This window comes from Felis catus, chromosome B2 (genome assembly GCF_018350175.1).
Source record: "Felis catus isolate Fca126 chromosome B2, F.catus_Fca126_mat1.0, whole genome shotgun sequence".
Lineage (NCBI taxonomy): Eukaryota > Metazoa > Chordata > Mammalia > Carnivora > Felidae > Felis > Felis catus.
Window position 1 is genome coordinate 140,891,265 of NC_058372.1, and position 13,708 is coordinate 140,904,972.

Genomic DNA, 13,708 nt, shown 5'->3' on the forward strand with positions numbered 1-13,708 from the left:
AATGGTTTTATCGACCATTTCATCTTGCTAGTTGGCACCTACGTGGTATTCCCATGTTGAGCTTTTTGGGGGGTTTTGTTTTAATGGTAAGTGCTACTCTATCAAACACCGTTGCCTGTTACTCTTCTTAAGCTACCTCATGAACTGATAATCGCTTCAAAATACTAGAGGGAATCATGTACTTTAAGGATATTGAGCAGTGTGTAGTTTAAATTAGCCTCATTAAATACTCTTTTATGTTATCGGGCTGTGTATTTCAGCTCCCGTGATCGGTAGAAAAATCGTACATGCGCACGTGGTGAAATGATTCAGAGGTTGACACGGAGTGATAGGAAAGGGCTCTGTGAGCTCGGGACTCTTACTCTGAATCCAGATACACGTTTAATAGCACTTCCCGTGATACGCATCAAAATGTAGCTTTCCATTTCATATCTTCCTTCTTTCTCTTTTCATGGGGTAGAGAGGGAAGGCAGTGACACTGATGATTCAGTTTTCAAAGTGCTTGCACATGTTGAAGAGATTGTTGATGCTAAACAGGGTGAAAAAAATATATGAAGTTTGGGGTGCTTGGGTGGCTCAGTCGTTAAGCGGCCAACTCTTGGTTTCGGCTCAGGTCATGAGCTCACGCTTTGTGATGTTGGGCCCCCGAGTTTGGCTCTGCGCTGACAGCACGGAGCCTGTGTGGGATTCTCTGTCTCTCCCCCTTCCCCTCTCGTGCTCTCATGTTCTCTTTCTCTAAAAATAAAATAAAGTTAAAAAAATAAATATGTGAAGCTTAATTTATTTTATTTTTATTTTTTTAAGTTTATTTTGTTTATTTTGAGAGAGAGCACGTCTTGCATGTGCTCAGGGGAGGGGCAGAGAGAGGGCGAGAGAGAATCCCAAGCAGGCTCCGCGTCAGCCAGTGGGGGACTGGAACGCACGAACCTTGAGATCATAACCTAAGCCCAAGTCAAGAGTCAGATGCTTAATTGACTGAGCCACCCATGCGCCCTTGAAGCTTAATTTTAATTCAGCTGATTTCTTAAGTATTTTCTTGGGTTCTTTGGAATCTTTTCCCCCGTGACTTCTATTTAAGAGTTTTAAAGAGTTTATGACTTTAAACAAAACATGTTAAAACAGCAGAGATTGAAATCCTGTAGAATCTTGTGGGGTTTTTTTGTAAATGTTTTCATAATTCTGATACTAGATGAAGGAATTTATGGAGGTAGGAATGTATATTTCAGTTATATGGTCTAGTCTTGTATTAAGATGTGGGAGAATTAAATAATCTTCCAATATCGTTTTTTTAAGTGAGAGAAACTAGTGTCTGAGTTTATGATATAGAAAGTTGTAGGCTTTTTCAAGGGCTTTCAGCACCTGATTGAACTTCTTGGTAGACACAGGACGTTTCCTCATGCCATCAAAATTTAAGAAGGACTGAATAGAGAGATTACGTTAGTATTTTACTTGGGTGTGCTAAAATAAATCTCTGATTGTAAAACCAATCTGATTAAGGATTCTGAGCGCCTGGCATTTCCTTGGAGACCAAGCTCAAATTTACTTCCTTTATGAAGCATTCACTGATGTCTTCTATCACGTGGCAATTAGTTATTTAATAGCCTTCACATTTAAATATTTAAAGCATACTGCAGGTGAAATCTTATTTTAATGAATACTATTTTAATGTGCTTGGTTTAGGACTATTTTATGCTTTGCTACTACCATTATTTTATTGATTTGAGTGTGGCAGATTATATGGTAGGAAATACTATATGTAGAACCATGGCTCTCTAATGTAATTATTGTCATTTCTGTATGTTCTGAGAGAGACAAACATTTTTTGAACTCTATGAGAAAGGTTTTCTTGTTTTCATATTCCCCACCTGTAGAATGTTTTTTTAACTTTTGGTAAGTTCATTATGGGACAAAGAGGTGGAGATCAGAGACATTTATGTGGCTAAATCAGAGGGTCTTGTTTGACAGGAAGAACTTCGGTATTTAGGGAGTTAGATGTTCAGATAGATTTGGGAAGTTTGCCTAGGAAATTAGAGTTAGCATTTTGGATATGGTTAGCACCTCCCAAAACAACGTAACAATAACCAACAGGATATTTTCAAAATCAAGCTGAATTTTACTAAGAATTTGTAATTCTGAATTCACATACATTTAAAAACCACAGGAAGCTCAACTGTATTTAATGTAGTGAGCCAGTATTTCCTAACAGACAAAACATTGTTTTCTGTACACTTTCTTGTTTCCAAACAGCGTAACGTGGTCTATTGATTTTTATATTAGGGAATCAGTCAGCAAATAATACTTTGTGTCTTTTGTTAATAGGATTGATACAAAAAGTGATTTTCGGGTTCCATGAAGACACCTCACTCTGTGTCTTTAACATTTGTCAACGTGTTATGTTTTGAATAATCAATACATTCGTATATTTCAAAAAGTATGAGGAAAGGATACAGATAAGCTTCCCAGCACAGTCCTCCTGAGTAGTTCAGCCCCACCTCACCCTTTGCCAGATAACCACGTGAGTAGGTTATCTTGCATCTTTCTGGAGTATGTTTATACAGAAGAGCAAGATACCGTATTTTAGTATTAAATTATTAAATGTTTAGTTTTGAGATAGAGAGAGGACATGTGTGTGTGCAAGCAGAGGAGGTACAGAAAGAGAGGGAGGGAGAGAGAGAATCCCAGGCAGGCTCCATGCTGTCAGCACAGAGCCTGACACGATCCACAAACCACAGGATCGTGACCAAAACCCAGAGTCAGATGCTTAACTGACTGAACCACCCAGGTGCCAAGATTCCATATTTAAATTTTTACTCCACTTTCCCACAAATGGTGGCATACTGTAACATGCACACTTTTCTGTTCTTTGTTGTCCTCCTCTCCCACCCACTTAAGGGTAGTTTCTGTCGAACTTGCCAAAGGAGCACGTTAAAGTAACCCTTCATTCTTTTTCATAGCTTCCTTTCATTTTATGGACACACCGCGATATATTTAACCAGTTCCCTTTTGATGGTCATTTAGATTAGTTTAAATTATTTGCACTTCAAACGAGATTGCCAAGATAAACTTTGTATATGTATCATTTTGTAAATGTGCGAGTCTGTCTGTAGGATAAATTCCCGGAAGTGGGACTAGTGTGTCAATGGGTGTATGCAGTTACAGTTTTGGTAAATATTGCCAGATCATTCCTTTGAGGGGTCGTACCAATGTATACTCACACTATCAGTGTGTGAGAGTACCGGTTTCCCTACACTCGTGCCAGTAGCATGGTTTTTACTAAGCTTCTGGATTTTTGCCAGTCTGATAATGTAATTTTAATTTGCATTTATCTTGTTTTGAGTTCTGTTGAATGTTTTATATACTTAAAAGCATTTGCATTTCTTTTTTTTTTTATTGTGAATTCACACCTTTTTATCTTGAATTTTTCTGTTCAATTGTTGGTCTTTTAAAAGTTGATTTAATAAAAACCTATATATATTAGGAAGACTGGATCTTTGCCTGTGATATGAGTTACCAACCACCCTCCCTCACCTTGTCATTCATCTTTTGACATTAATTATGGTTTATTTGTTTGTTTGATCTTGCAGAGGGGCTTTTTAAATTTTAAAAGGTATGTATGTAGTCAAAATTATCACTCTTTTAAGATCTCTGGATTTTTTTTTTTTTTTTTTAAGTGTGAGTTTGAGCCTTCCACACACCAGAGTTTACAAAGGAACTCTCCCATGTTATTTTGGGAGTATTTTCATGGATTCGGTTTTACATTTCACTTACCCTAATCCAGCTTAACTGTTTTTTTTTTTGCCAGATCTTTAAGTGCCTTCTCTTGTGTAAGCTATTGTGTTAGGGCTCTACAGAGAAACAGAGTGTGTGTGTGTGTGTGTGTGTGTGTGTGTGTGTGTGTGTGTACACATATTCACATATCTTATTTGGTGAGGATAAAGAGATTTGTTGTAAGGAATTGGCTTATACAATTATGGAAGCTGGCAAGTCCAGAACCTGCATTGTGAGCCAGCAGGTGGAGATTCAGGAGAGCTGATGGTGGTGATGAAGTCTGAAGGCAGTCTACTGGACTGCAATTCCAAGTAATTCCTGGAATTACTTGGAGAGGTTGGTCTTTTTGCTCCATTCATGCTTCAACTGATGGCCTACCCACCTTACCCAAAGTCACTGATTTAAATGTTAATTTCATCCAAAAGCACTTTCCAAGTTGACCCATAGAATTAACCATTACAGTTACCTTTCCCCAATTGATTGGAGATGCCCCTTTTATTATTTGCTTGGATTCCCGTAGGTATAATGTTTGGGGTTATTCTGGGGTTTTTGCTCTTTTTCATGGGTCCCTTTTTAAAAAAGTTTATTTATTTATTTTTGGAGAAAGAGAGTGAGAGAGTGCACACATGGGGACGGACAGAGAGAAAGGGAGAGAGAGAGAGAATCCCAAGCAGGCTCTGTGCCATTAGCGCAGAGCCCGATGTGAGGCTTGAACCAACGAACCATGAGATCAGTCATGACCTGAGCTGAAATTAAGAGTTGGAGACTTAATAGACTGAGCCACCTAGGTGCCCCTCTTTGGTCCTTCTATTAATGTACTCCAGTTCTTCATTTTTTTTAGGTGTTTTTAATTTCCTTTCGAACATTCTTTCAAAAAGAACACTCGTACTTCTTTGTTAGAATTAGTTGTCTATATTTTATATTTTTGTTGCCACTGTAAATTGTGTCCTTTTCAAAATTCATTTTCTCACTGTTATCAGTGTATATAAATCTAGTGCAATTTATATGTTAAATTTTTTTTTTGTTTAGCAGCTCTTTAAATTCTTGTTAATTCTAACATGTAGGTTCTCTCAGGTTTTCTTAATTTTTAAAACAAAGCTGCTTTTTTTTCTTTAGAAGAAATCACCCCATTCTCCGTCGTCTTATCTTTTTGCAGACTAGTTTCCCCAAAGCATTGTTGGAGAGGGCTATCCATTCTTGTATTCTCTGAGACTTAAAAGAAGGCTTTCAGCATTTATCATTAAGTATAATGTTTGTTTACTTGTTTATTTAATTTGGTGACTGCCCACTACTAGGTCACGAAGTACCTTTCTTTTTCTAGTTTGCGAAGGGATTTTATCATGAATGAATGCCAAATTTTATCTTATGTGTTATTTTAATAACTATTGAGATGAACACTTTGTTTTTCTCCTGTAATCCATCATTGGGGGTATATTATGTGTGTCTTTTTGTTTTAAAGTATTAAACCAAACATGCTTTCTGGAATCATCCCAGCTACATGATGTATTAATCTTTTTATACATCACTGAGCTCAGTTTGTGGATCTCTCTTTAGGTTTCTTGACAGTGTTCGTGAATGAGATTGACTTGTAATTATCCTTGTAAGGTTTTGGTGTCTGTATTAGGGAGTTTTAGAAAATGAATTGGAGACTAGTCCCTTTGTAAATCTCCTGGAAGAGTTTGTGTTAAAGTTTGGAATTATCTGTTTTTTGAATGGTAGAAGTTATCTGTAAAACCATAAAGGAATGTATACCTCTTGATTATTAGCTTTTGTCCCTTTCCTGACTTTTGATCTTATTTCCTTTGTGAATATAGGTGTATTCACGTAATCAATTTCTTCTTGAGTCAGCTTTCTGCCTTTATATATATATAGATTATATTTATATATGTGTATATATGTATATGTGTATATACGTATACACAGCACTTTGTATATTCCTACATATTAGAAATTTATTTCATCCAGTTTTTCAAATTTATTAAGAAGGTTGTTCATATAATAGTCATCATTAATTTCTATGACATTCAGAGTTAAAGGCATTTAATCCATAACATTTTCCTTTTTTTATATTCTTTTCTTTCAAGTTTACTTATCTTGTGTATGTGAAGAGAGAGCATGTGCATGCATAGGAGAGGCAGAGAGAGAGAGAGAGAGAGAGAGAGAGAGAGAGAGAGAGAGGATATGAATATCCCAAGCAGGCTTCCTGTTGTCAGCGCAAAGCCCAACATGGGGTTCAATCCCACAAATAGGAGATCACGACCGGAGCCGAAATCAAGAGTCCAACGCTTAATGGACTGAGTCACCCAGGCGCCCCTGTCCTGCTTTACATTTTACTGATGTTTATTTTGCTGTTCTTTTTTCAAGCAAGTGAATGCTTAGCTTATTCAAAACATGTTTGTCTGATGAAGCAAAATAGAAGACCAAAAAATTTCTTCTTAAGTATTGCTTTTGGCTGGATGTCTCCAATTTTGATGTGCATTATTTTTGTTTTCTTTTGGTTCTAAGAATTTTCTTATTTCCCTTCATTTTTTGTTTTTTGGAAGACAGTTTTATCGAGTCCCTGGGTTTATATTCTGTTCCCTAGGAAAGAACGATGTATGTTTTTGCCAGTTGCCTGTGGACGCGAGTCATCTGGAACCACATTTTGAGTCTTACTGTACAAAAATTCTTACTGGGCTGATCAACAGAATGATACAGTGGGGGTCTATGTGCCACCGTAATTCCTCGCACTTACTAGCCTGGTCATGTTCAGACATCCCCAGTTGTTGTCAGAATGCCTTTATAGTATTTTGGGTTTGTTTTTTTTTTTCCTCAAGCAGAATTCAGAAAGACATGTAATCCATTGATTTGGTCCTTAAGTCTTTTTATCTGGAACGGTTTCTTCTTCCCCATCCCCATTAGAGCCTTTGGCACTTCGGAAAACTGAGTCAACTGCCTTGTGAAATGGCTTGGCTTGGAGTTTTCTCTTGCTGCGGCTTAATGTGTTCACCTAGCCCCTCTAATCCTGTAAGGTCAACGATTTTTTGTGCGTGTGGTTGTGGTAAATCATGTCCCCAAAATGTAGGGCATTGTTTCTGTTCAAATGAGGGGTGTACGACCCTCTCTGTGAGTAAGGAAGCCTCCGAGTGGTTCTAGCCCTGCTTGTCCAATGAGCGAGACCAGCCTTCGCCTTTACACCCGGGTCAGATTCCTTACTGACAAAATTTGTGAGCATAGAACTTGCCGGTGGCTTTTTAGGTCACCAAGTTTCAGGCAGTTTGTTACACATCGTTACTGACTAACGTGGTTTGAGTACCTCATAGGTGATGCGGTGAGTGTATTACATCAGGATAAACATCAATGTTTTGTCGTCCCACAGTAGTGGTGTTCAGATTGATCAGTGGGTTCAGGTGGTGATGGCCTTTGGGACCACTTTACATAGAATTATCTTCTTGAGGTTTTTGCAGACCACACCATTAAGTGTTAATTTTGACCAGAAACCCTGATGAAGGTTAGCCTGTGGTTGCTAATTCTCAGTGGAGCCATTTTTAAATTCCTCCTACCTCTGAGTATCAAGTTCAAGACAGGTATTTTTCTGTTCTCTTTAGTGGGTTTTCATATTCTCCAATAATGGGCATAGCGCCTCTTAGTCCCTGATTTATTTGAGACGTATGGTCTCATATTTTACGCCCTTTTGGCAGGCCGTAGACTTTTCCTTTTCTCTGTTCCCTGTATAGTCCAGAAATGGAAAGGTAAAATCTATGGCAAGCCAGCTTCTACTGTACCGCTCTTACTTTCTGTGTTCTTGGTTTACTTTCTGTTTGTTTTTGGTTTTAATCGCATTCATGCCAAGTCTGTGATCCGTTTAAAAGGCATTTTTTTAGTATTTTAGATATTTAAATCAATAGACATTTAGAATATCTAATCTGCCATATGGCTGGAACTGGTCCTCTTCCATTTTTCTAGTTCTTTTTTGGATATCCTTAACACAGTTTGAAATGATAATAAGCATGTAATATAGTAGTTTATAACATACAGAGAGTACATTCCCATTTTGTAATGAAATTTTTCTAACGTCTCCTTTATTCTTTGGAAATTTCATAGTTAATATGTTAGCTACATAAAATTTGTAGATAATACGTTACCTACACAAAATTTGAAGCAAGGCAGAATGATGTACTAACTATGTGAATAAACTATCATATTAATTAAATGCTTAGGCATGATTACACATAGGCACTTACATGTGTCTGTGGGGTCACTGAACTTGGCAGCTACGAGAATGTTGCATTAGCAGCTCTGATGTCTTTTTTTTTTTTTTTAATTTTTTTTTCAACGTTTATTTATTTTTGGGACAGAGAGAAACAGAGCATGAACGGGCGAGGGGCAGAGAGAGAGGGAGACACAGAATCGGAAACAGGCTCCAGGCTCTGAGCCATCAGCCCAGAGCCCGATGCGGGGCTCGAACTCACGGACCGCGAGATCGTGACCTGGCTGAAGTTGGACGCTTAACCGACTGCGCCACCCAGGCGCCCCTGATGTCTTTTTTTTTTTTTAATATATATATAATTTTTTTTTTTTTTGAGAGAGAGCAAGCATGTCAGTGAGCACAAGTGGAGGAGGGGCAGAGGGAGAGAGAGAGAACTTAAGCAGGCTCCACTCTCAGTGTGGAGCCCGACAAAGGGCTTGATCTCATGACCCTGAGATCATGACCTAAGCTGAAATCAAGAGTCCGATTCTGACCACCAGGCGTCCTGGCAGCTCCAATATCTTCAGCAGGGTTGTCAGCAGTGATTCATCTTTTAAGATGGCGAGCAACTCTTGGTCAAAATCTGAACAAAACAAAGTATAATCTTCCCTTAATATATAGAGTAGTTTTAGTCTTGGAAATTTCAGTATGTAATAAAATTATTATTTTTTAATGATTATTTATTTTAGAGAGAGAGCGTGTGTGTGTGCACGCTAAGTTGGCGGGGGGGGGGGCAGAGAGAGGGGCACAGAGAATCCCAGGTAGGCTCCGCGTTGTCAACACAGAGCCCAACGCAGGGCTCGAACCCACGAACTGTGAGATCATGACCTGAGCTGAAATTGAAGTCAGATGTTTAACCACCGGAGCCACGCAAGTGCCCTGTAATAAAATTATTTTAAGAATAGTTTGTTTTTATATGCAAAATGGAGTTCAGTTTTAAGCTCCAACAAATAATTAGCTTTTTGTGTGATTTTGTTTAAATATAGATGAAAGGCAGACTTTTGAAAGTAGTGTGGAACATCTTGTCATGTTGTAGGATAACCTCACATTCCTGCCCTCCACCCACTACATTTCACTGGAGTTTCTTAAACTTGTGACAACTGTCTTGAAATCTTGTCAACACATATAACTGCTATGCTTCCTTATTTTTTCTGAAAGAAAATTCATATGTAATATGAGGTGCCTCTTAATAAAATCTCAGACATCAGTCTGATGTCCCAAATGTAATGGGAAGGGTGGAGAGTAGTTCATAGTAAACTACTGTGCTTCCTAAGTAAACACACAGACATGTCCATGTGAGCAGACTTGTGTAACAGTCAGAGGCCAGCACCTGTGTGTGTAGTAACCGTCCGTGAACTCTGCTGAGCAAATGAGGCCTTACAGGTACATTGCATGGACAACTCGAAATCATGAGCAGGGTTCAAATCCGTGAGATTTATTACCACACAACAGCAATTATATAAAATGAAAGTATAGAACATTTTAGTAACATGTTCACAGAGCTGTTTGATAAAAAGGGAAGTTACCGCCAAGTGAGGCAACGTATCCTAAACTTGAAAATGAAGTACACATACACAGTGCAAATCAGTAAGAATGCTATCTATGCCGTTGAAGCTTTTCTTTTGACCCTATGTGTATCTTTTAAATGATCTACAGTAAACCTGTAATGTGTATAATATTTTAAAATATTGCGTAAAAGATGCTACTTAATGACAAAATAAAAGGAATTACCAGTTTCAGCCGTGGAGCAGATTAGATATTCTGAGTGTCTCTAGGGTGGCTCAGAGCTTGGTGAGACACACAGCCAGTGGCTCTTTCGTTTTCACTGTTTCCCACAGCTCTCGTGCCATCCTCCTTGCCCAGCAAAAATTCCAAGTCTGTCACCGTCCTTACTCTTTTGTGTCTACTCTTAATGACATTATGCCGTCCCCTCCCTTCCCGGTCTTACAAACCTGCTTAAGCAACCCTGGTGAAACCCATCTCCTTGCCTCCTCCAGGGGCATGGGGTAGGGAAGGACACAGGGAAGACTCTTACTGCTTTAAGTTCATGACTGCTGATGTCAGCTAACACGTGTCCTGTATCTCCACTTGCCCCAGGGCTGTTGCACGTTCCCCTCGGTCTTCGGCTCTCCGCGTTTTGAGCTGGTGATGTTGTTTCCTTCTTCGTTGAAGAAATACAAGCAATCAGGAGAACTTAATGTACCAACCAACCTGTGTCTGCACATACCCTGTGCCTTCTGGTGTATTCTGGTTGAAATCTCACATTCTGTGTGCATAGCTTTCCCATGTCCCTTCTCTAACACCACCATCACTTTCCCTTTCGGTCACTCCCATCAGAATTCAACCATGCCATGCACGCGTTCAGCCTTGCGTGGTTGAACACCTATAATAGGACTGACCAAAAAAACCCACCTTTCTTGACCCGAACCAATAACAGTTCTCTCTTCAGTCACTGTTGCCATTTACTGCTTATCCTTTGAATTGACTCCGGACAGGCTTTTATTTTAACCACTCTGCTGACACAGCTCTTTTCAAAGCTGCCCATGTTTTTACCTGTTGTGCAGTCCAGCCGGCAATTGTCTTGCTTCCCGATGTCACCTGTCAGGAGCATTTGATGCAGGTGATGGCATTTTCCTTCTTGGAGCACCTTTCTTGCTTGTTTCCTGGAATGCCACTCTCTCCTGCCTTTCCTTTTACCTTGCTGGCCACTCTGTGCTCTCCTTTGCTGGTTTTTCTTTGTCTCCCTGACCTTCAAATGTTGGCCTGTGGTCAGGGCTCAGTGTTGGAGCCTCTTCTCTTTTGTCTTTACTCACCTTACCTGTGTGATCTCATTTAGCCTTCTGGCTTTGGAGTGCCGTCTAGAGGCTATGATTTTTAAATCTATTTCTGCAACTTGGACCTCTCTCCTCCATTCTGTAACTGTGTGCCCAGCTCCTACTTGGCATCTCCAAGTGAATGTCTTCTGAAACTCTGAAACAGGCTTCTGAAACTCATATATCCAAAGCAATACTCAGGACTCTTACTTCTTCCTCCACAAACCTGCTCTTCTGTATTTTCCCTCTATCTCAGATTTTCGGTAACACTTTGGACAGAAACTTTGAACTCCTTAATCTCTTTCTTTCTTTCTTTTTAAGATTTTTTTTTAATGTTTATTTATTTTGAGAGAGAGAGACAGAGCATGAGTGGAGGAGGGGGCAGAGAGAGAGGGAGACACAGACTACAAAGCAGGCTCTAGGCTCTGAGTTGTCAGCACAGAGACCCATGTGGGGCTCGAACTCACAAGACGTAAGATCATGACCTGAGCCGAAGTCAGATGCATAACCAACTGAGCCCCCTGGGCGCCTCATAATTTCTTTCTTTCAAACCCATTCTACCTCCAAAATATAGTCAGTATCTAAGTAGTTCTCACTGGTTTTATTGCTACCATATTGGGCCGAGGCATCATGATGTCTTTACTTGAAGTGTTCCAGTAGCTCCTAACTGGTCCCCACCTTCTAGTGCCCTTATTCACTATAGAATACAGCAGCCAGATAGATGCTTTTATGGTGCCTGGTGCCACCGGGTTGTGCACCCTCCCCATCCCCTCCTGGCCATCTTGCTGCGCTCATCTCAAGGCATTTTTACTTATTGTTCACTCTGTCTGGAAGGCTCTTCTTCCAGATGGCCACAGGGCTTTTCCTTGGAAGTCTTCCAAGGAAGACTTACTTCTTCCAGGCCTTTGCTCAGATGATAGCTCATCAGGCAAGCCTCCTTCCCTGACCACTGTGTGTCCAACAAAGCAACCCTCTTTCTCCTTTTCACTTGACCATGCTTTCCTTTTCTCCATGGCCCCGATCACTATGTGGCATATTACATACTTCCCCTGTTTTCTTCTGTGGTTCCCCCATTAGAATATAAGCTTTATGAGGGAAAGGACTTTGTTTTGTCCTCACTGTGTCCCCAGTACTGAGCACAAAGTAGAAACACAGGATTTACATGTTGACCTAATCATTCAGTTTATTTGCTTATTTTTTGAGAGAGAGAGAAAGAGATGGAGAGAGAGAGAGAGCAAGCATGAGCTGGGGAGGGGCGGGGGGGGGGAGGGAGGGAGGGAGAGGGAGACACAGAATCCGAAGCAGGCTCCAGGCTCTGAGCTGTCAGCACAGAGCCCGATGCGGGACTCCAACCCACGAGCTGTGAGATCACAACCTGAGCAAGCCAAAGTCAGATGTCCAACCGATTGAGCCACTCAGGCATCCTTTGACTTAATTGTTCAAAAATACATACTTTTTTAAATTTACTAGTACATAGTAAGTGGACTTTACAGTGTTGAAGAAGATAAACATTTACTGCCAAGTATTTAGACTTGGAAAATTCTTTTGATATTGCAGACAGTGCTTTATTGGACATTTTTATAGGTGATTCCATTATGCCCTGTGTGTGCATGTATGTGTGTGCCCACATGCATATATTTTTACCTCCTGTAAACTTCCCCAGTGGTATTTCTGGGTAAAAGAACATTTTAAAGACATGGTGTTTTACCAAATTCCTCTCCAGAAGTTTTTAAGAAATGATATCCCCAGCCAGCTCACTTATATACATTTTAATATTTATTTTTCCAATAATACTTACATTATTTTTAGTAAGGATTCTACATAGTTATTTTTTGAGCCCCAGCAGTGTTAAAGAGACTCCACAGAATTTTGAACTAGATATAGAACCTGCCTGATGTGTTATTGTGGTCATAGACTGAATAGATAATAGAAATTTGATTGCATCAACAAGAAGTACACAGCTGGACATGTATAATTTTTTGATTTACCTTCAACTCAGAGGCTCCTAAATTATCCCAGATTCTTATTGTTTGCTTCCATTACCATTTGTTTCTTTTCCTCTGCTCATTTTAGGGGGGCAGAACTAGAACTACAATGTAAGAATAGGCCTGCTTGATTCTTCCTGTCATAGACTGAGGGAATAACTAGTGAACAGTGAAGTGGACTCTTCATTTGGCAAACTTTGTATTTACTCAACCCTCTGACATTCCCTTCTCTTTTTTAAAAAATTTTTTAGTATTTATTATTTTGGAGAGAGAGAGAGAGACAGAATGTGAGTGGGGGAGGGGCAGAGAGCGAGGGAGACACAGAATCCGAAGCAGGCTCCAGGCTCCGAGCTGTCAGCACAGAGCCTAACGAGGGGCTCGAACCCATGAACTGTGAGATCATGACCTGAGCCAAAGTCGGATGCTCAATCAACTGAGCCGCCCAGGGCATCCCTCTGACATTTCCTTCTTAAAGGGTATTCATTTTTAAGGCTTTTTTTTTTTTTTTTTTTTTTTAAAGAATAGCTATTTGACGAAGTTGCTTCCATTTTAAAGTGTTTTTGCATCCTTGCTTACTTCCTCAAACTGCTTTAGCTAAGATCTGATATTGTTGTATAGGAGGGAGAACCTCCTTTAATGCCAAAAGTTCTTACTTTTTGTTTTGTTTTGTTTTAAAGTTTCCACTTGCCTTCCATTTCATCAATTTCGGGTCATGAAGTATTATGTCCCGGTTTATTTCCTGGTTCGCTGTCCCCTCCTGGCAAACTCTCATCACCTTTCTCTCTCCTCCTTGTACCTGTAGACTCATAATCTTTTCCTTTTTATCTCGAATTCCTCTTCCTCTCAACTCCAGTGTTGAGAGATGCTAGAGAAGAAAGAGGTCCTGCTTTCTCTTGTGGCACCGGCTTCTCAGG

The 13,708-nt window shown here is 39.8% G+C and overlaps 1 protein-coding gene across 10 annotated transcripts in view; it reads left to right on the top strand.

Moving 5' to 3' along the window:
- ARID1B (AT-rich interaction domain 1B) overlaps positions 1 to 13,708 on the top strand; it is a 443,873-nt gene that overhangs the window by 129,160 nt on the left and 301,005 nt on the right. The gene's annotated exons all lie outside the window — the stretch shown is intronic.